Source organism: Ictidomys tridecemlineatus, chromosome 4 (assembly GCF_052094955.1).
Source record: "Ictidomys tridecemlineatus isolate mIctTri1 chromosome 4, mIctTri1.hap1, whole genome shotgun sequence".
NCBI lineage: Eukaryota > Metazoa > Chordata > Mammalia > Rodentia > Sciuridae > Ictidomys > Ictidomys tridecemlineatus.
Window position 1 is genome coordinate 8,406,818 of NC_135480.1, and position 20,275 is coordinate 8,427,092.

A 20,275-nucleotide genomic window follows, 5' to 3' on the forward strand; every position below is an offset into this window, starting at 1 on the left:
TCTGGCTCTCCAGTTTGGGCCTTGGGGACACAATGGGCAACGAGGAGATGAAAGTGATGCTTTGTGTAAAGACACAGGGGTCTTCCCCTTCAAAGCAGTCCCAGCCCAGCGCCGTCACTGAGAGTGCCAGAGGCCCGGGTGGGCTGGAACCCCAGCTCTCCTGCTGGCCCCTGCCCCTCAGAGCCTCATCTGAAGAATGGCGTCCAGCTGGGCACAGTGTGCCTGTAATCCCGGCAGCTGGGGAGGCTGAGGCAGGAGGACCACAGGTTCAACCAGCCTCAGCAGCCTAGTGAGGCCCTAAACAACTCAGTGAGGCCCTAAACAACTCAGTGAGGCCCTGTTTCAAAATAAAGAAATATAGGCTCAGTGGTTAAGTGCCCCTGGGTTCAGTCTGCGGTACAAAAAAAAGAGTGGCACCCCGCCAGCCCCATGCCAGGGTGGGTGGGAGGATGACGTGTGGGCCCAGCCTGGGAGCCCGGGTAGATTAATACTGGGGCAGTCGGGCCAGAGCAACTAAGTAGAAGATAATGTGAAAAGGCCCGGGAGGGAGGTCTGAATCAAGTGCCGCGTGCTGCTGCAGGGACCAATTAATTCTTCAGGAGGTGGCCGGAGGCGAGGCGGGTCGGGGAGGTCTTTGTGGGGTCTGGGCACCGGGCTGGCCTCGAAGATCTGGTGGGAAGCTGCGTTTCACAGCGATGAGTGGCCTCACAGGGGGTCGGATAAGCTGCTTATTTATTTAAACTTTGGCGAGGAGTGGCGCTCCAGCCGGGGCCCCTGCAGACCTGCAGCCCTCACCCGGCCCAGGCTCTCCCAGCCCTGGCTTATCCCCCTGCTGCCCGGAGGGGGGACCCGCGCATCAGGAGGCCTCGACCACCGAGTGGCCACCGAGCGGCCACCGAGCGGCCCCGCCCCTGCTCCCAGCTGTCCCCTGGCCGCTGCTGTGGAGTGGTGATTTAGAGAGCGCCTTGATGGACTGGCAGGCAGGGGGGCCGCAGGGACGCGACTGCCTGGTGGAAGTGATCTGACGCTAAACTGTCGCCGTAAATCGCTTTATCTGTCACTTCAGATTTAAATGTGTTTGCTGAGGCTTGCCGGCCGGCCGCGAGGCAGCGGAACCCTCCGGCAGCAAGCGAGGGCGGCACAGGCCAGAGTGGCAGGCGCGTGGCCGGCAGCGACGGGGCGGTGCTAGCAGCTCCTGATCCTGCTGGGCCCTGGCTGCCTCCTCCAGGCTCACCCAGCACAGAGAGGGGACGGCCAGGAAGGTCCTCGTCGCCGGGGGGTGGGCAGGGTCACCCCATGTGGGTGTTCAAGCTGAGGAGCATGGGGAGAGCCATGACATGCCCCACCTGGGCAGGTGACAGGTGAGTGGTGGCCTTTGTCCATTCATCCAGCAAGTCTCCATGGTGGGCCTGCTGGGCACCATGGGACACCTGGGCCTCAAACACACTCAACCCCTAATCCCAACCCCAGTGGGGGGGGGGGGCGGAGGGCAGGCAGCAATCCTGAAGGCTGCCTGGAGGAGGGGGCACTTGAGTTGGAGTGCAGGCTGAGAGGAACACTGGCAAGGCCATTCCAGGGGAGAGAGGGAGAGCACTGGCCAGGGTAGGTGGGTGGGGTGCTGTGGGCCAGCTCTGAGGGGTTCGGCCTGTGCTGTGGCCAGGTCTTGAGTTGGGGGGCACTTGGTCAGTGGTGCTGTGGGCATTTCCCTTGGGCTCCAGCCTGGGAGTGCGTGAGAGTGAGGACAGGAGCCCAGAAGTTGGGGGAAGATCTCCTCCAGGCCTCGGCTGCGTTCACTCCCTGTCCTGTAGCAGCCAGGAAACTGAGGCTCAGAGATGGGAAGCAACTTGCCCAAGGTTACACAGCTAAATGGTGGCAGAGCTGGATGAAGACTTTCCAGATCCCAGAAGCCACAGGAGCTGGTTTTCTGGCTGGAAGTTTGCTTCCCAGAGTGGGCGTGTCCTTCCTGGCCTCCCAGCTGGGAAGGTCAGGGGGGCTGATGTTTGTCATGGGAACTAAACTAACATCTGGGGCTTGCTGGGGCTGGTTGACCCCATGAGGCCTCATGGTGGGCTCCAGCCACCCAGTTGTCCTGTGTTCCAAGTCCCCATCCTGGTGTGCACCATGGACCTGCAGGGCTGGGCTGCCTGTCACCTGCCTGTCTCTGAGTGTCTCTGTGCAGTGGTTGCCCTCCGTTGCCCACATGGCCTGTTCTTGAGGCTGGGACGAACATGCCCCCCATTTTGCAGACTAGGAGACTGAGACCCCCGCAGGGTCACAGCACTGGTCTTGGATCTGGGGCTTTAGCGGGGAGCGGCCGGCTCTGCTTTTACAGCAGCCCCCACCCAGGTCCAGTCTGGGAGCAAGGGGCAGAGAGGATGGGGAGGCAGTTGAGGGGCCTGGGGTCCAGGTGGCCCCCCTCCCCACATTAAAAAGCCCTGAACATCCGGGTACTGCCAGGACCTCGCTTGCACCGCTGCGGGCGGCGGGCGGCTCACTCGGCAAGGTCGACCGTGGTTACATAAATTCATAAATGATGGATCTCCTGAATTATTGAGATGCCCTCCTGGGCTTGCCGGGCCTGGTCCAGTGAGCAGAGCCTTGTCCGGTGGGCGGGACTTGGAAGGACCCTGAAGGTCCTTGCACCCCAAGGTCTTCCGCCATGCCTCCTGTGCGTTGGCCAGAGCCTCCTGCTGCCCCCAGGGAATGGGAGAGGGACTTGGGCCTGGACCCGGGAACCCTGTCCTGGATTTCAGTACATGTTTTGTTGAATGAGTGAGTAAATGCTTCTGGGAGTAGGGTCAGGTGGCACAGGGACTATGAGAACCAGTGACCTGCTGTGGGACCCCTTTCTGTTTCCGCTCAGCCCTCTGTCCACCCCGCTGGCCAGAAGGTACTGACCGATTCACAAATGAGGATGGTGGCGGACACTTAAGGGCCCTCCCGTGGATCCTGGATCTCTGTGGGCCTCTGTGGGTGCGAGGTTTAGTAAGACGCAGCGCCTGCCTTCAAGGCACCTACAGGCCTGGGGAGAAAGACAGGACAGGAACTGAGAGGGACATGACCTACGCAGGGTCACACAGCAGGCACAGCAGAGCCTGAGCCCAGACTCTCCAGACTCTTGACTCTCGGCTCTGGGCCACTCTCTGTCCCTTTTCTCCTCGTCATGGTCACTCGTGTCAGAATGCGTGTCCAGGGCTCATCCCACCATGGAGTGGCCGCCTGCTCCTGCATGAGCTGAGGCCCCCCAAGGCCTTCTGTCTAGCTCCCCCCACCCCTGTCCTTGAGGCCACCTGGCCTCAGCGCCCGCACCTGTGCTACGCCTGCCCGTGTCCCTGACGTGCTGTCCGAGCACTGAGCTGAGCAGGCCTGAGCCGGGGGATGTATGTGTTTTGAAATTAATGGGGACCATTAAACCGGCCAAGCGTGAGAAGGGCTGGCGTTGCAGCCTTGGCGCGCTCTCCTGGAGGGACCCGCTCTCCTGGAGGGACCCGCTCTCCTGGAGGGACCCGCAGAGCTGGGCACGGGGCTGCCCGGCCGCCTCAGGACTCCCCACGAGGCTGTGGCTTGCCTGCCTGTTTAAGAGATGGGCACCCTGTCCCTAGATGAAGAGGTCTGGCCACAGCCGCAGGTGGCAGCCAGGGACCCTCGCCCCGGGCTGTGTGCAGCGACATTGGTAGATGGGTTGAACTGAATCTTCCCGCCAGACCCCTGGGGTGGGCTCTTGCCCACTCCAGACCCTGATCCCGCTTCCTGGGTGAGTCCTGGGCTGGCCTCAGGGACACAGCACAAGCTGATTCAGGGGATCCAGCCCCTGGCTCCTCACCTCCCGTGCGGTCTGTTGGGTCTCCGTAGTGGGACACCTTGTAATTTGGACTTGGAGACTTGGGTACAAGTCCTAGCTTCACTGTGTACTAGCTGTGTGACCTTGGTCAAGTCACTGATCCTCTCTGAGCCTCCTCTTTCTTCTCTATAAAATAGAGACAAGAGTGCCCCAGGGAGGACCCACCCCTGGAGTTGTTTGGTGGGCGCCATCCTTGCAGGCCTCAGGTGGCCTGGGCTGTGGCTGCTCATGAGACAGAATAGAGCTAAAATCCGGTTCTGCCACCAGCTTGCACCAGTCCTGCCTTCCCGGGTCCACCTGCCAGCCTGCTGTCGCTGGGTCTGGTCCCTGCGGGGAGCCCCCGGGTGCCTGCGCTGTGTGTTCTTGGCACAGCCAGAGCGGGCAGAGGCTACCGACTCGCTAGGTTTGGGGACCCTGGGGTGGACGCGGCGCGCGGGTTCTGCTGCTCTGTGGCTGGCGGCCAGGGAGAGGCCCTGCTATTTATATCCAGGCGGAGGCCGCGGACGGAGGCCAGCAGGGCGCCGAGTGGGGCCGCGGGGGCGGAGACGGCGGGGGCGGCCCTTCCCCCGCAGCCAGGCCAGCCCGCGGCAGGACGCCCCGTCCCGGCAGCCACAGGTGGCCCCTCCTCCCCTCTGGACGCGCACGTGGCCCCGCCGCCAGCCGTCCCCGGCGTCCCCGCGGCGGCCGGGCTGTTCGCGTTGCCGCCTGGCTGTATTTCACGTTCGGCTCCAACACCATCAAACGCTCGTCCCTTTTGAAGAGCGAGAGCCACCTTGCTGCGGATGTGGAGGAGAAGCCGGAACATGAAAACCTACGAAGCAAAAGGCCCAGAATTGACATTTGCCGCGGGAGCTCGGCGGCGAGGATTGTCACAGGAGCTAAATCCTGCGGCGGCAGCGGGAGGCAGCCTCCCCCGGAGGCTCAGGCGGGCATTTGGCTGGGAGGGGGCCTGGCCGGGCCCTGGGAGGGAATTCTGCGGGTCAGCTGGCCACCTCCCTGTCGGTGACCTGGACTCAGCCTGTTCTCTTCTTTATAAAGAGGCGGGAGCCACCCTGGTGCCAGGGAGGGCTGCTGGGACCCGAGGCTCTGGGGTGGGAGGGTGGCCTGTCAGGGGCAGACAGGACTCAGCTGGGTTCAAGTCCTGCCCTGGCCACTGCCAGCCCTTGTGACCTTGGGCAGGAGAGCCTTCCTCCTGAGCCTCAGTTTCCTCCTCTGTGAGCCTCGGAGTGAGCCCTCCCCAGGTGCTGGCAGGCTGTGGGCGGTGCCTGGGACGCCTGACAGGTGGTTGGAGCTCAATAAATGGTGACTGCTGTTACCGAGGAAGTGGGCGTGCGAGCTGCCATTGATTTAAAAAAAAAAAAAGTTTAACCTACTGGTTCCCACTGAAAAATAAGTACAGTAGAACCAAGAATCCTTAAACAGGAACAGAAAGAGCCAGACCAGGCTGGGATGCAGCTCGGTGGCAGAAGAGCAACCAAGCCCTACAGAGGGCTCTGACTTAGGCATTTGTTGACTGACTCACATTTTTGGTGCTGGGGATGAAACCCAGGGGTGTTCTACCTCTCAGCTACATCCCCAGGCCTTTTATTTTTGATCTTCAGTTGGGGGTCTCGCTAAGTTGCTGAAGCTGGTCTTGAACTTGAGATCCTCCTGCCTCAGCCTCTCAGGCCTGTGCTGCCACACCTGATGGAGCCTCTCTTTAGAATGTGCCCTGTGCTCTTGGCCATCACTGCAGCCCTTCAGCCTTTCCAACCTCCTCTTGCCTGGTTCCTGGTCTTGGCCTTCTCTCAGCCCTACAGCCTGCTGCTTGAAGCTGGCGTCTGGTCTACCCGGGGGCCATGGCTCATGCCTGCCTTGTAGTCTATGCTCCTGGGAGCTGCTTGGGGCCGCTTGGTGTCTGGCACCCTGCCCTGGCTCCAGCCCAGATGACACTTCAAAACTAAAGTGAGTCTGAGTGTGATGGTGTCTGCTTTTACTGTCCCACACACCAGGGAGGCTGAGGCAGGAGGATGACTCGAGTTTGAGACCAGCCTGGATGGCGTGGTAAGACTCTGTCTTAAAAAAAATCTAAAAAAGTAGCTGGGGTTGTGACTTAGCAGTAGAGTGCTTGCCTAGCATGTGTGAGGCCCTGGGTTTCATCCTTACCACCAAATAAAAGTGAATAAATAAAGTGCCAGGTATTGTGTCCAATTACAACTAAATAAATATATAAATAAAAACAGACTGAGCAAGTTTATTCCAACTGAACATGAGATGCAGCTTTGAGCTTCCTAGCAGCCATTATAAAAAGGGAAACAGCTGGGCCCAATGGCACAAGCTGGTAATCTCAGGCCCTGGGGAGACTGAGACAGGAAGATTGCAAGTTCTAGCAAGACTCTGTCTCACAGATAAAGAAAAGGGGGGCTGTGGTTGTAGCTCAGTGGCAGAGCGCTCGCCTAGCATGGTTTAGTCTCTGATACCAAAAAAGAAAAAAAAAAAAACACCCCACAAAGCAGGAATTTTGGTTTCGTAACTCCAAACTTGGAAGCCGATTTAGATTTTATATTAATATTAATGCTTCTTTCTTGTTCTACCCTGTACCTTTTTCTTCACTCTCCTTCTGCGTGTGTGTGTTGCTAGGGATGGAACCCACTGTCATCTTCTCCAGAGACCCCCCCTCCCTGCCATGTGGCTTCGCTCCAGCCCCCGAGGCCCTTCTGCCCTGTCGCGTGCTGCTGTGTGGTGTCCACTGTCTGGTGGCGCAGCCTGGCCTCTGGGCCTCTTGTCCTGCGCAGGCCCATGGGGCCTGCGGCTGCGGCTTCTCTCAGATGAGCCCGTGACTAATAAGGGCTGCCCCCAGGGGGGCCGGCAAAATCTTTCCCTCCTTAATATCAGAGTTTAAAAATGTGTCACCATCGATTTGAGGGAAAGACTTGTTCCTGCTGAGAAAAGCGGCCTGGAGATTCGTCTCGCCTTAGGAGTCACAGGCAGCTGCATAAATTCCAGCCCACGGGGCTCCCCGCCCAACGCCAGCCTCGGGCCCCGCTGCTCCGGGTTGGCACCCGCTCCCCACCCTGCTCCCGGGGCATCTGGGTGGAAGCCCCTTCCCCTGGCTTCTCTCCACCTCCCTGCAGCTGAGCAAGAGGCTAGCTCCCGCTGCCGAGGCCATGTCATAGGGTGTTTTGATTGCAGAGGGGGAGGGGAGTGACTTTTGGGCATGAGCCCCTAGAAGCCATCTGTGTGTCCCCCCTGGTCTGGGGCACTCCTAGTCCTCCCTAGTCCTGTGGGTTGCACAGTAGATCTGTCCTTCCGGCAGGGTTTTTAGTCCCAGATAACTTCCGATTTTGTGGCATCTTTTCCCTGAAGGGCCTCTTGGGGCCTTTTGGTCCATCCCCCTGCCTCCAGGAGGGCGCTCCCCCTTGGCATGGTCTGTCTTTTGTGCCCTGTCCTCAGGCGGAGCCCAGCCCGTGTCCTGCAGCTGCGGGAAGTGTCCTTGCTGTCTTTCTGGCTGCCGTGGGCCCTGGCCACATGTGCGGAGTCTGGACACTTCTGAGCCTGGGACAACCAGCGTGGTGACCTGGAGGTGGCTGCTGTTCCTTCTGCTGTCCCTGTTGGGAGGCTGTGGCGTAGGGACCTGCAGTGACCTGTCTGGGATCCAGTCTTTCCACTGTTTCCTGGGAACTTCCTGTGATGGCTCAGGAGGAGTGGGCCTTGAGGGAACCTCTCTGGGTGTCCTCCTGGTTAGTGGCTGGGTCACAGCCCAGGATGGGGGGTTTGGAGACAGCTAAGCTTTCCAGATCCCTACAAAGGCCCCATCCCCCTCCTGCCATTAAGAGGTCACGGTGACTGCTTTGGCGGTCATCACCAGAGCGTGGCGGGAGCAAGACGAGAGCTTGGCTGCCCAGGACACCCACTGGGCCGCCCTCAGCCTGGGTGGCCTCCTGCTCCCGCTGCAGCAGAGGTGACCTTGGCCAGCACCAAGGCCGTGGTCTGTGGCCTGGTCCTGGAGGCTGCCCCAGGGTCCTGCAGAGAGCTTAGTGGAGGAGGTCCCAGGGGTGGCCCCGGGTTGCCAGCGGCCCCTTTCCTCCTGAGGAGCCATGGAGCCGGGGACAGGGGAGCAGGGAAGGGCTAAGCAGGCCGTTTGCAGTCTTCTGGCTGCCGTGGGCCTGGGAACAGGTGCTGAGCGGTCATTTACCACCTGGTGTAGGGAAGTCTGCAGGCCAGCCCTGCGAGCCACCCCCACTGCAGAAAGGGCCTCCCGAGGACTCGTGGTGGCCGTTACTCTGGGAGAGGAGGGGCTGTGTTTTCCCTGTCTCCCTAAATGTTATTGCTTTTATGGGCTTTGGAAATCAGTTTTATGGTCTGCGTTGTTTGTCCACTGAAATGTGGAACATGCTGGCGAGGAGATAAACTCAGGGATGATTTGGGCCTTGAAAGGTCGTTAGGCTGAGGGCAGGGGGCAGGGCTCCAGTGTGACACCCCCAGGCCAAGGTCGCTCCTTAGGAACCATCATAACTGGGGCTGGGGACAAGGAAAAGATGTGCCAGGACTGAGGTAGGGGCGGGATTGTGGTGGAGCCTGGGCCTGAGGCCTTGGGGACCGGTGCCTCTTGTGGGGTGGTCCCCACCAGACTGGCTGGTGGAAGTCTTTCCATCCTCCTCGATGTCTGTCGTGCCAACCAGCTCCCCTTGGGTGCCATCCTGGGCGCCCCGCCAGCCACTGGCAGTGTAGACCTCTCAGTGTGAGGGAAAACAGGCCCCGCTGGGTTCCGCCCACGGACGCAGTCCTGGCCGGGGCTCCCCCCACAGGAGGGGCTCCGTCTTCTGGCCCAGGTGGCCCGTGGGGAGCCAGGAGGGTACAGACAGGGCAGGGACATCCAGACACCTGCACGCATCTTCCTCCTTTTCCTGGGACCAAGGACCCTCCAGGGAGGCCCCCAGGCCCCAGGAGAAGGCTGCTTCTCTCCTCCCCTCTGAATATGCGAAGAGCTCCTACAAATCAATAAGAAAAATGGGTGAAAGATCTGGACGGGCAGTTCCCGGTAGGAGGAAAACTAATGGCCAGTAAATAAGCACAGGGAGCAGAGCTTCCCGCGTCAGGAAGAGGCTAATTAAGTAAGGGACATCATTCTTCACCCGCCACGAGGCGGGCACTGGGGGTGTCCATGGGGCAGGTGGGGGGCGGGGGGGGTTGGGTCCCTTCTTGGGGGTTCCTGCCCAGTGGCACCCACCAAATGGGCACATGGAGGTGCTCCCAAGTGCTCGCTCTAAGACAGCACATAGAAGTCCTCTCTGCTGGCAGGAGGGCCTTTCCTGTCCCCTCTGCCGCCTTGGCTTCCCCCACTGCACGGGCCACCACCACAGATGCTCCAGCAGCTCGAGCTCCAGGTCACCACCGCCCGCTCCCTTGCTCTGGGGTCCACTCTCCCCTGGCTGTGGCTGGGCTCCTCTGGGGCCTGGCTTTCAAGGGAGGGGAGTGCTGCTTCCTTCTTCTGCTGTGCCACTGCATGGCTGGGACATTGCCGTGCTCGGGGACAACAGATGGAAACGAGACCCTGGAGTTGGGTGGCTCTGGCTCTTATGGCTTCTGCAAACACACCTCTGGTCCTCGATTGGGGGACGGCGTCACCTTGGCTGTGACCTCACCCTCTGCGTGTCCCACTCACACCATCTGGCCTCGGTGCCCCTCCTGCCTTTTCTGGTGCCTTCCCTTCCTCCCCCCCCCCTCCGGCCGCGTCTCAAACTGCACATTCTTGCTCACTTCCACAGGTTTCAGGGGTGATGCCCACCTGCAGCCTCCGTGGCCAGCTCTCGCCGTCCTCTAGGTCCTGGCTGAGAAGCCGTCTCCAGGAACCTGTCTGGAGCTGGCTGCGGTGTCCCTCTTGGGTGTCCCCTCATCCCACAGGTGCTGCTGCTTCGAAGGGGAGCAGGGGAGATGGCCGGGCGCCCTGGTGTGCTACGCGGTCGCTAGCAGTGGTCCAGCCCTGGAAGTGGGCCCATCAGGGCGCCAGGGTCAGGGAGCCCGGTGGAGCACTTCAGACGCTGGGGAGGGAGGATATGGGCCTGCGGCAGGGCTGCTCCTCTCTGCCAGCTCGTCCAGACTCCCTTATCTGCAGAGCCCAGAGTGGCCCAACCACAGCGGAGCTGCCTTTGATGCGGAGCTCAAGGGAGAGCGCGAGGAGCACTTCACACGGCTGCGGTCCTGGGGAATCTGGGTCTCTGAGTCCTTGAATCATCCTCGGCCCACCCACCCAAGTGGGAACCAGCCAGCAGGAGAGCAGGCGGGCGGGGAGCTTAGCTCTTGGGGTCCTGGCAGCCTCCTCCCTTGGCTCCTCCCATCCGCGTCCTCCTTCCCCTGAGGCCCACCCTGGCCCTTGCTGCATCTCTCCTTCTAGGCCCCCAGACAGAGGTAGGGCCACCTTCCTTCCTGCATTCAGAAATATGGAATGATCAAACCCGTTCCCGGCCACTAACTAGGGCTCACCCTCTGCGGGGACAACAGGGTACAGTCCTGCAGTGAGTGATTAGCAGGAAGGCTTCCTGCAGGGCAAGGGAAGGAGCCTGGACAGCCAGGTTCCAGCGCCAACCTCTTTCTTTTTTTCATGTATATATATTTTTGTGGTGCTGGGGATTGAACCCAGGGCCTTGAGCATGTGAGGCGAGCACTTTACCAACTGAGCTATATCCCCAGCCCCTCTAAATATTTTTATTAGTTGATGAACTTTTATTTGTTTGTATGTGGTGCTGAGAATCAAACCCGGTGCCTCACCCGTGCTAGACAAGCGCTGTACCACTGAGCCACACCCCCAGCCCCAGCACCAACTCTTGACGCTGCAGCGTTGGGCAAGCTGCTTAGGTCCTAGGTGTGGGCCTTGGTTTGCACCCTTTAAAATGGGAATAAGTGCAGGACGTGGTGGCACAGGCCTCTAATTCCAGCAACTCGGGAGGCTGAGGCAGGAGGATCACGAGTTCAAGGCCAGACTGAGCAACTTAGCAAGGCTCTAAGCAACAAGTTGAGACCCTGTCTCTAAATGAACCATAAAAAAGGGCCTGGGGATGTGGCTCAGTGGTTAAGCACCCCTGGGTCTAATCCCTGCCTGTGCCAGCCTGTCGTGAGGACGGGTCATGTGACAGATGCCTGGCACCTGGCACCGTGGGTCACGCTGCCTTGCCTCTCACAGATGGGTACCCCTTTAGGAAATCCCCCCTAATTATGAAGTTGCAGATCTGAGTGGTCACACGGGGGAGAAGCACATTCATTAGGAGACCAGGCGCATAGCCTGGGCCGTGCCAAGTGTCTCTCCGCGCCAGCTTCCTGAAGACGCGGTCTCCATAGAGCACATCTCTGAGTCTTCCTGGTGGCGGCTTCCATCTGCCAAACACCCAGCAGCCTCTGGCTGGGGAGGGCCTGCGTGGGGGACAGTCCCTCCCTGGAGACTGCCCCGCAGTCCTTCACCCCAGGCTTGTAATCTCAGCTTTAAAGAGGACTCGGATGCCGTCCTCCTGCCCGCTCCATGACTAATCCATTCGCAGGGCCCCGATCCAAGAGAAAGCTAATTAAAGAATTTCTGCTCTTGGCTCAGCCTGAACTTTGAAGATTCCCCTTGGTCTTCCTGGAGTCTCTGGAAACAGGTGGGGAAAGGGGGTGTTGGAAAGGGCGTCGGATGAGCCCCGAGCCTCGTAATAGTCTTAATCCCCCTAAGCCAGCAGGCATCCAACAGCTTTCCGCCTGCACCGCTGAGACGGGGCTGGGGCTCGGGGAGGACTCGCGCTGCTGCCCACCCAGCGCCCCAGACCCCGGGGTCCCTGTTCCCTGCTCCCTGAGAACAGGAGGCCGTGCTTCCCCACGGTTACGGCGCGGCAGGGGAAGGACCCGGCATTCTCCGGAGCAGTGAAGTGGGGTGGGGTCCTGAACCCCAAGGCTTGGCATGGGGAAGTCCCTGTGCCCGGGGCCGCCGAGATGACTGGCAGGCCACAGTGAAGCTGGGCCCTCACTCCGTGCCCCTCCGCTCCAGGGTCCTCCACCTCTAGGACATTTTCTTTCACCAATCAGGAATATTTGTTCTACACTCTCTGGTGGAACCTGTGCTCCATGGGTTTGGGGTCCTAGGAGTCCCCTGGGCTGCTGTGTCCCCTGTCTGGGTAGCGCTTGGCATAGAGCAGTTGTTCAATAAAGACTTGACTTTGGGGTGCTGGGGATTAGACCAGGGTCTTGGGCATGTGGAACTCCTCCCCAGCCCCGACATTGACCCCGTGGCTGGTGGCCAGGTACTTTCCTCACGGAGCTCACCTTCTTGCCGCCTTCAGAAAATGTCCCAAGGCCAGGCATTGTGGCCCACGCCCGTAATTCCAGTGGCTCAGAAGGCTGGGGCAGGAGGATCACGAGTTCACAGCCGGCCTCAGCAACATAGGGAGGCGCTCAGCCACTCAGTGAGACCCTGTGTCTACATAAGATACAAAATAGGGCTGGGCTGGGGCTCAGTGGTCGAGTGCCCCTGAGTTCAATCCCCGGTGCAAAAAGAAGAAAATGTCCTGATGATCTTTGCCTCCAAATGTGGGCAGGCTGCGTGTCTTAGGGGCTGCCCTTCCCGTCGCTCTGAGCTTTGACCAAGCCTGGTGTAACCCTGGGGAGGGTCATGGTGTCTGCTGCCGCCGTGGCCCTGCCCTCACCCGTTTCCCTGGCAGTGCCCGGGCAGGGGGCATGTGGACCTGCAGTTCTCCTCGCAGCGGCTCCCCCGGTACTTGTCTGCATCATGGAAATAAAAATGATAAAAACCTGCCACTGAATTCTGGGTGGCAGTGAATTACTTAACACCTGAAACAGGTTGAAATGTGGCCACTGTGGCTTTTAATAAGCCATCTCCCGTGCAGCCGCTTCCGCGAGGAGCCGGCAGGGTCTCTTCTCGAGGCGTAATTTCATTGCGTCCCAGGCTTGGCAGCAGTGCAAATAAGATTTCACTTCCCCTGTAAATCTCCGAGGGGGGAGCGGGATCTCATCCGTGCTGTCAGTTAGCGCTGGAGAGAGCCTGTTTACTTTGCCGCAGGAGGAGAGGGTCCTTCAGAGAGGCTGGACGTGGAGGCCAGCAGGGAGGTGGCCGTGTCAGCCCCGGAAGATGATGTGTGTGGAGGTGGCCGCCGTGCCGGCTCGGGGAGCAGGCTTTATTTGGGGTGCCTGAAAGTGGAGAGGCCAACGCCACCCAGACCTCCTGGGTCAGAGTTGGGGGGCTGGCTGGGTGGCCTCGGTGCATCCTAAGCAGGATGCCAAGAATCAGCCTAGAACTTGGGTGCGGGGCTGTGGCTCTGTGTGTCAGACCCTTCTCGGGCTTGGACACCTCATCTCCAGGATGCGTGGTGAAGCCAGAGACCCCTCCTGGGAAGGGGGGACAGGAGAAGGGAAGCTTTTGGAACCCAGTGGTAGCCAGGTAGGAGCAGGGCTCAGGGGCAGGAGGACAGCCTCGAGGGCCCTCCTTAGAACTGGGACTCTGGGTGGAACCGCCCTGGGCCTTGGGGTGCCCCGTGGCTGTGGGGCAGCCATTGGAGGTCTTACCCGCCTCTGCCCTTAACTTCAGCAATCAGCAGAGCTGAGACTTCTTTGGGCAGGGCAGGTCCTGAAGCTGCCGGGCTGGAGGGGCCTCTCCTGGCATCCGCCTATAGACAAGGTCGGGGGTGTCCAGGGCCAGTGAGTCCCCTGCACTGCCCCAGCACTCATGTCCATCTCCCATCCCCTGTGCTCACTGGAGAGGGCCAGCTCTGCTTGCTCTCCTGTGAGCACAGGGGTCCCACTGCCTCTCAGACCCCCACCTCCTCTTCAGAACAGGCTGGTTACCTTTGGGTGTCCAGAAGGCAGGCACTAAAACCTGAGATGCCCGCTCCCACCCCACCCCACCCCACCCCCAGTCCTCCCAGGCCTCAGGCTCAGGCCAGCCTGGACCTGGGCCGTGGCGGGGTGTTTAGGGAGTAGCCCTCATCCTGCTCAGACGCTGCCCCCCTGAGCCAGCCCCTGGGGCACTCGGTGCCCTCTGTGAGGGGCACTGCTTGGCTCCAGGCTCTGTCTGGGGGCCCCAAATGCCCCCTAAACCCTGGAGCGGGGCCTGCGCTCAGGAACCGTCGTCCGGCGTCTCCCAGAGCCTGCGGACAGCGCAGGGTTGGTGCGTGGAGATCTGCAGAGGACAGCCTGGGTGTGGGCTCCTAGGGCTGAGGAACGCCCCCCAGCCCCCTGACAGAGGGGGAAACAGGCCCGGGAGGGTGAGGAACAGGTGGAATGGTGGGTCCAGTCCAGTTCTGAGGGACCCCAGGGCCCGCGTGCAGGAGCGCGGGGACACGACCCAGTGGTTTCCAAAGGCTGAGGATGGCGAACCCTTTCTAGGCAGGACCTCTGTCAGCTCTAGGACTGAGGAACACAGTTTGGGAACACAGCCCTTCTGCCCTGGCTTGGGGAGCTCCTCAGGTGCCCCCTGGGTTGTGGCACTGCTGCGGGGGAGGGGGGAGGGGGCCGGACCATCCCTGGGGTGGGGGTGGGGGTAAAATTGAAGCAGTTATGGAGACCCTGGGGTGGCCAAGGGCAGTGGTACTTGGAAAGTTGTCCTCGCACATCTGCCAGGAGGGGGGCTGCCACTGGCCAAAAGGGGTGGCTGGGCAGGGCCAGAGCCTTCCAGAAGGAGGAGATTGGACGCACCCTGCTGCCCTGCCCAGGCACGGAGCTGGTCTTCTCCATTGCTCTCCCGTCCTCCGCATCCTTGGGGACATTTTCAATGCCACCCTGCCTCCCCAGAGAAGCCCCTGCCCGCCAGGATGGTCCCACCTGCCCTTCCGTGAGGCGGGGGTGATGCCTCATCCCAGCCCCAGAACACAGCAGGTCCTCAGTGGCTCTCTTCTGGCTGTGTTTCAGAACAATCCCTTGCAGCCCCGGGGAACGTGCCTCAGGTGGGGAAGCAGGGGGCCGTCCCGAGCGGCCACTGAGCCTCTCCTGGGGAGAAGCTGGTGTGCCCTTCCCCGGAAGTCCCCCTGCCTGCTGCTCTCTGCAGTGGCCTCCCCTGGTTGGCTCCGGCCCTCAGCGCGACGGGGACAGGAGTGGGGGGGCTGAGGACATCTGTGGGGCCAGAGAGCTGGGGCCACCCACCCACCACGCACATGGAGAAATCACAGCTTCTTGGGAACAGGAGGAAGACACTCATTAACCCCTGTCCAGACAGAGACCAGATCTAAGGCAGAGGTAATGGGTTTTTATTTTATGTTAAATTTCGCAGAAACTGTTCTCGTGAATAACAACCTCCCCCCACCAACCTTTTGGGTGTGAGATACACAGATAAGACTACAAGAGTTGAGTGCAGCGGACACCTCCGGGGGGCAAGGGCATCTGGGTGGATGAACCCAGGCTGGTGTTCACTGGGGCAGCTTATTGCACGTGTCCCCAAATGCCTAGACGGCTCTTTTATCTGGGTGCCCACACGGTGGCTTTAGCCTCTTAGGGGATAATCCACAGCTTTGATTAATACATCTCCACGTGGAGACCCTCCCCGAGTCTGCGTCTAGCTGTCAGTCCACCCTGCATGGCTGCTTTAAGACACTTCTGGTGTCACCCGGCCCCCCAGGGTACAGCCGGGCTCCACAGTCCCATTTTCTCTCTTGCTGCAGCAGAACCTTAGTTCGATTCCCATATTTCCAGGGAACTGAGTAACCCCAGCATCTCCCTCCTGCTTGGTGGACCCCTCTGTGCCAGGTCACCACTAGCAGCAGAACTGACCCCCCGGGGCGCGGCCTGGGGAGGGCCGTGGACCGCTGAGACCATGTGCATCACAGACCCCCGGCCCCGGGCGCACTGGGCTGTGGAACCGAAGAGTGAGCAACCGTGGTGACTGTAAAAGTTAAATCTTTCTATTTATTTCAAGAAAGGACAAGGAGGTGGACCTGGGCATCTTATATGAAAACAGACAAACAGAAAATAGGACCAAGTAGTTAAATCACATTCATCTCAACATTGAAGTTCAAGGCACCTACAGGAAGGAGGCCCAAGGGCTGTTCGCAGTGCACTTTGGTTGTGTTGTCGCGGTGGTGGGTGGGTGGCGGTTTTCTGGAAACCCCTGTCTGGTGGTGAGGTTGGGAGTGAGGCAGGCGGGCACCAGGCCAGGCACGGCTGGGCCTTGAGGAGCCAGGCCTGGTCAGCCAGCCGGGTCGGACGGCAGCAGGCAGCAGCGGGGGTGGTGCCATCGCTCAGACCCCCCGAGTGCGCTTTGCCCTTCAGAGAAAGAGAAAAAAGAGAAGGAGCGTGCAGCCAGGGGGCCGTGGGGCTGGTCCTACAGGTAGGAAGGCCAGGGGTCGGGGAGGCCGGGGCCGCTGGTGCAGGGACCCTGGGACGACAGAAGAGGCCTCGGCCCAGACTCGGGAGGGACCAGTCTGTCCAGCCGTGCCCCGTGCCAGCAGCCCACCTTAGTAGCAGGGGGCCTGTGTGTTCAGCAGGGTCGGGCGACCTCCCGGGCCCTTTCTCCCCTTCAGACCTCAGGGAAGGGCTTACCCTGGCACACTCAGGAGGCTTCTCGTACCCAGCAGGCAAGGAGGTGCTGAGAGTGGCTGGTAGACACTCTGCAGTGCCTGGGGGTTGGGGTCCTTGGGCCTCCCTGCTCACACCTGCCCGGTGGCTCCAACAAGCAGAATCACATAAACCACTGTCTCCCGCCAGCCTGTGACCACAGCCCGCTACCTCCCGGCCTTCAACATCATCTCTCCCTACTTCTCTCTCTCTCTCTCTCTCTCTCAGATGACAAGGATCCAGTGCCCAGGCCTTCCCACAGTTCTTAGCCTCTTTTAGGAGCTGGAAGACAGCAGGGTCCCCATCTGTGCCCTTGAACCTGCCCGGGATGCCCTGTGGGCTTCTCCGCTGAGGCTGCTGGCAGGTGGCTGTGCTGGGTTCTGGGGGAATATCTAAGGCTACTTTCAGGGTTGTGTGTGTGTGTGTGTGTGTGTGTGTGTGTGTGTGTGACTTCCCCCTTGGGGCCCAGAACCTTTGGAGAAAGGGACTAGTCGTGAGGGGTGGTCTGGAACATGCCAGCACGTCTTCCCTCTGGGCAGGTGGGAGCTACCCAGAACCCCTGGCTCTGGGGAGATGAGCCGGGCACCCCAGGTCCACCGTGGCTTTGATTGTCGGTCATGTCCTGTCTGGGTCTGACGGGTTCCTCCAGGCGGGCTGCAGGGTGCGGGTTCTTGGCGGGGGTGGCGGGCCCTCTGCTGCTGTACTGCCTCCAGGCAGGGCAAGGCTTGGGGAAGAGAACGTGAGTCACCCACGAGGCCGAAGCCTTGCTGGACCTCACGAATCCACGGCTCCTTCTCGGGCTCAGGCTCAGCCTGGAGATGCGCAAGATCCGCGGCGGAGTGGGGCGAGCTGCTTCCAAGAGAAGTGCCCGGATGAGCCACTCTCCATGCCAGGCCACCAGAGCAGCAGGTGTAGGACAAGAGGAGCCTGTTGGTGGCCGACACTCAGGCCTCGCCATGCGGAGGACGTGAGAGGAGCCTGCAGGAGCAGGAGCGTTCAGTTGCTGGGAAGAAAGGATTTCCGGCGCTCCCGTGTGCCGGGCACTGCGTGGCCTCTGTGAGCTCCTGAGGGCAAGGGGCTTGCACTCAGACCCTGCCGGGGAGCAAGGGGACCTGGTCTCTCACCCATTGGCCATCCCAGTGGGAACTGTAGGGATTGAGGCCGGGGAGCAAAGACCTTCCTGCAAGGACCCCCTGGGTGGGGGTGGGGGAGGTCAGGGGCCGCTCCAGTGGCTACAGTGCCTCGGGGTCTGGCCTTGGAGGAAGTGGGGCTGGCCAGCCCATTCATCTGCACACTGCCCTCAGAGCGCCCACTCTGAAGCTGGGCACTTCAGGGATGAAACTTCACTTCAGCTTCCTGAAGCTGGAGCTGCCCCAGGGCCGAGAACTGCCCTGGCCATGAGGTCTCCAGGGCAGAAGAGAAGAGGTGGGGATCCTCCCCCGTGGTGGCGGGGGTCTTGGGCACACCTGTGAACCTCCCTCATGGTGAAAAAGTGGGTCCGACCCCAGGAATAACAGAATTTCCCAAACTAGAGAAGAGCCATACATTAAAAATGCCAAGGCTGGCGGGGAGCACAGACCAGAAGGGGGCCGGGCGGGAAGGGGGTGGAGAGCGAAAGGGATCTTTTTGTCAGTTTTTTTTAAAAAAGAAGCCAATGTAGATATTTCAGGCAACTACTTGGAACATTTCAAAAGAATCGTAAATGCTTAAAAACACCGAGTGAACAGTGCCCCAGGCGCCGTCAACTGGCCGTGATGGATGGATCAGCCAGCAACCTCCGAGTGCAGCGAGTGCGGCGGTGGCTGTGGGGAGGCTCAGGCTTGAGAGAACAGGCCCCGGGGCAGCCTCATCTGGAGCCAGAGGGCCGGCAGGTGGCCCCTGTCAGCCCTCGTGTCCTCACTTCCTGCTGGGGAAGCAGTGGCCTGTGTCTGTGCTTCTCCTGATGGGTCAAGGCTGGAACCAGGGTCTTGTTGTCAGCCCAGCTGGGCTGCCTGTCCCCATCTAGAGCTTGAATGCTCCTAGTGATGGGAAGCTCACTGCCTGATTCCTTTGTTGGGCCAGAGTCTGTCTTCCCTGCCTTCGGTTTTCCCTAGTGGTTGGGCTCCCCCTTTCCCTGGGCCCAGGGAGCAGGTCCCAGAACAGCAGTCCTACGAAGCCATCGCACCAGCCGCTACGCCACGGCAGGGCTCGTCTGAAGACAGGCGAGTCTGGAGGGCAGGGCCAGGGTCTCAGGCTGGGGGCAGGGACAGCTTCTGAAGGACACGGTGTCAGCCCTCAGAGACCCCCAGCTCTCCAAGTTGCCTGGAAGGAGCAGAAGAGCCCCTGCCCCTGCAGCCAGGCCCAGAAAAATCCCTGCTGTGTGGACTGCCCCTTGGGACAGGTCCATAAACCACAAAAAATCCCCCTTTCCCTTCACCTCCAAGGAGTTTAATCTCTCCTAATCAATTTAGCAGACTCGCTTGGTTGTAAACGGTAATGATTTGCATTTTTGAGCCTTTTTATCCCTCCTTAAGAAAAAAAATGCCTCCTCGTTCTGCATTCTGGAAGCCCGAGGACTGCTTGTTAGTGCTGGCCCTGGCGCCCCGCCAGCCGCGCCAGCTGCCTTCACCTGCACTGATTTCAGGATGAACAGGGGAAACGGTGCATGGGACGCCCTGCGGACCCTGGCACGCCCTGGCCCTGACCCTGGGGTCTGGTCCTGGGGCGCGGCCACTGCGTCCCGCGGAGCCCGCTTCCTGCTCCCCTCAGCTCCCCGCCTGCCGCCTCCAATTTTCCTTGTTGTATTTTTCATAAGCGAGAGGCTCAGAAGCCCCGTCCTCCTGGCGCGTTCCTCAGGAAGCAGATTTCTGGAGTGGGCTGGCTTTGGGGCTTGAGCTGCTGTTGGCCAGGGTGGGATGCTGTCCTGAGGGCGTCCAGCTCCTGCTCTGTCCCCTCCTCAGTGCTGGCTCTGGGGGAGGGGCTCCAGCTGGCCTGCGGTCCTGGAAGGTTCTGGAAGTGCTGCCCATCACCCCCTGCTGCAGGATCAGACTCACCCCTCGACCCTGCAGGGATTCTCCTACCTGCCTTGGGCCAACTAGAATCTTCCAGAATCAGTGGGTGGGAGGGGCCCCACTTGGCCTTGGAGCACCCTGTTTTCCTGAGTGAAGCTAGACCCTGCCCCATTGCACCATCTCCCTCCTTCCTGGGCCCCTGGGGAAGGTGGAGGGACTCAGGGCCTGGGGAGGGTGGGAGAGTGGCTTGCAGGGCAGTGTGGGCTTGGGCAAGGAGGGCTGGGCCCTTCCTAGTCCCTGCCGTGTTCCAGTGAGGGTCACCTTCCCTGCCAACATCGCCCAGAGCAAGGAAGGAGCAGCCCCGAGCTTCTGCCCTCAACCCCAGCCTCCTGTCCCTGGTGGGGAGGCAGGAAGGGCGACCGTGGAGGCCGGCCAGGAAGCAGAGCCCACTTAGTGAAGACAGGCTTCCGAGGCAAGGGGGAAGCGGGGAGGGAAGAAAGGGAGCTTTTGATGCACATCATGTCTGCAGAATTGAGTATGACTAATTAATAGATTTTATTCTTAGTAATCTCTTAAGCATTCCATACGTTGGGCCCCGCGCCTGAGCTGAGCTTACAAGAGGCCTCATTCGCAAAATGCAAATGACACGCGGCCTGCTGCCTTCCCTCCTTCCTCGCCTGTTCTTTCCTTTCCAGTTTTTTTTTTTTTTTTTTTTTTAGGGGAAATTTAAAGGAAAATTGCCATGTAATAGAAAAGAGATCCCAATCGCTACGTCTGATTACTACGAAGGGTAAACCACTTAACCAGAGATGTGTCGGGGCTGCTCTTCTTTAAACCTGAAACCTGTCTAAATGCCACCACATTCACTGGTCCATGCTGGGGCCAGCGAGGTGGTTCTGGCTGGAGGAGGCCGCGGCTCAGGGTGGTGGTGGGCATGTAG

At 60.3% G+C, this 20,275-nt stretch overlaps 2 protein-coding genes across 6 annotated transcripts in view; one reads left to right on the forward strand and one right to left on the reverse strand.

Moving 5' to 3' along the window:
• Positions 1 to 20,275, forward strand: part of Macrod1 (mono-ADP ribosylhydrolase 1) — a 155,381-nt gene that overhangs the window by 13,656 nt on the left and 121,450 nt on the right. The gene's annotated exons all lie outside the window — the stretch shown is intronic.
• Flrt1 (fibronectin leucine rich transmembrane protein 1) overlaps positions 15,672 to 20,275 on the reverse strand; it is a 75,797-nt gene continuing 71,193 nt past the window's right edge. For both annotated transcript variants that reach the window (XM_078045763.1, XM_078045761.1), the window contains one exon: positions 15,672 to 16,054. The gene's annotated coding sequence lies outside the window, so the exon portion shown is untranslated. The remainder of the gene's footprint in view (positions 16,055 to 20,275) is intronic.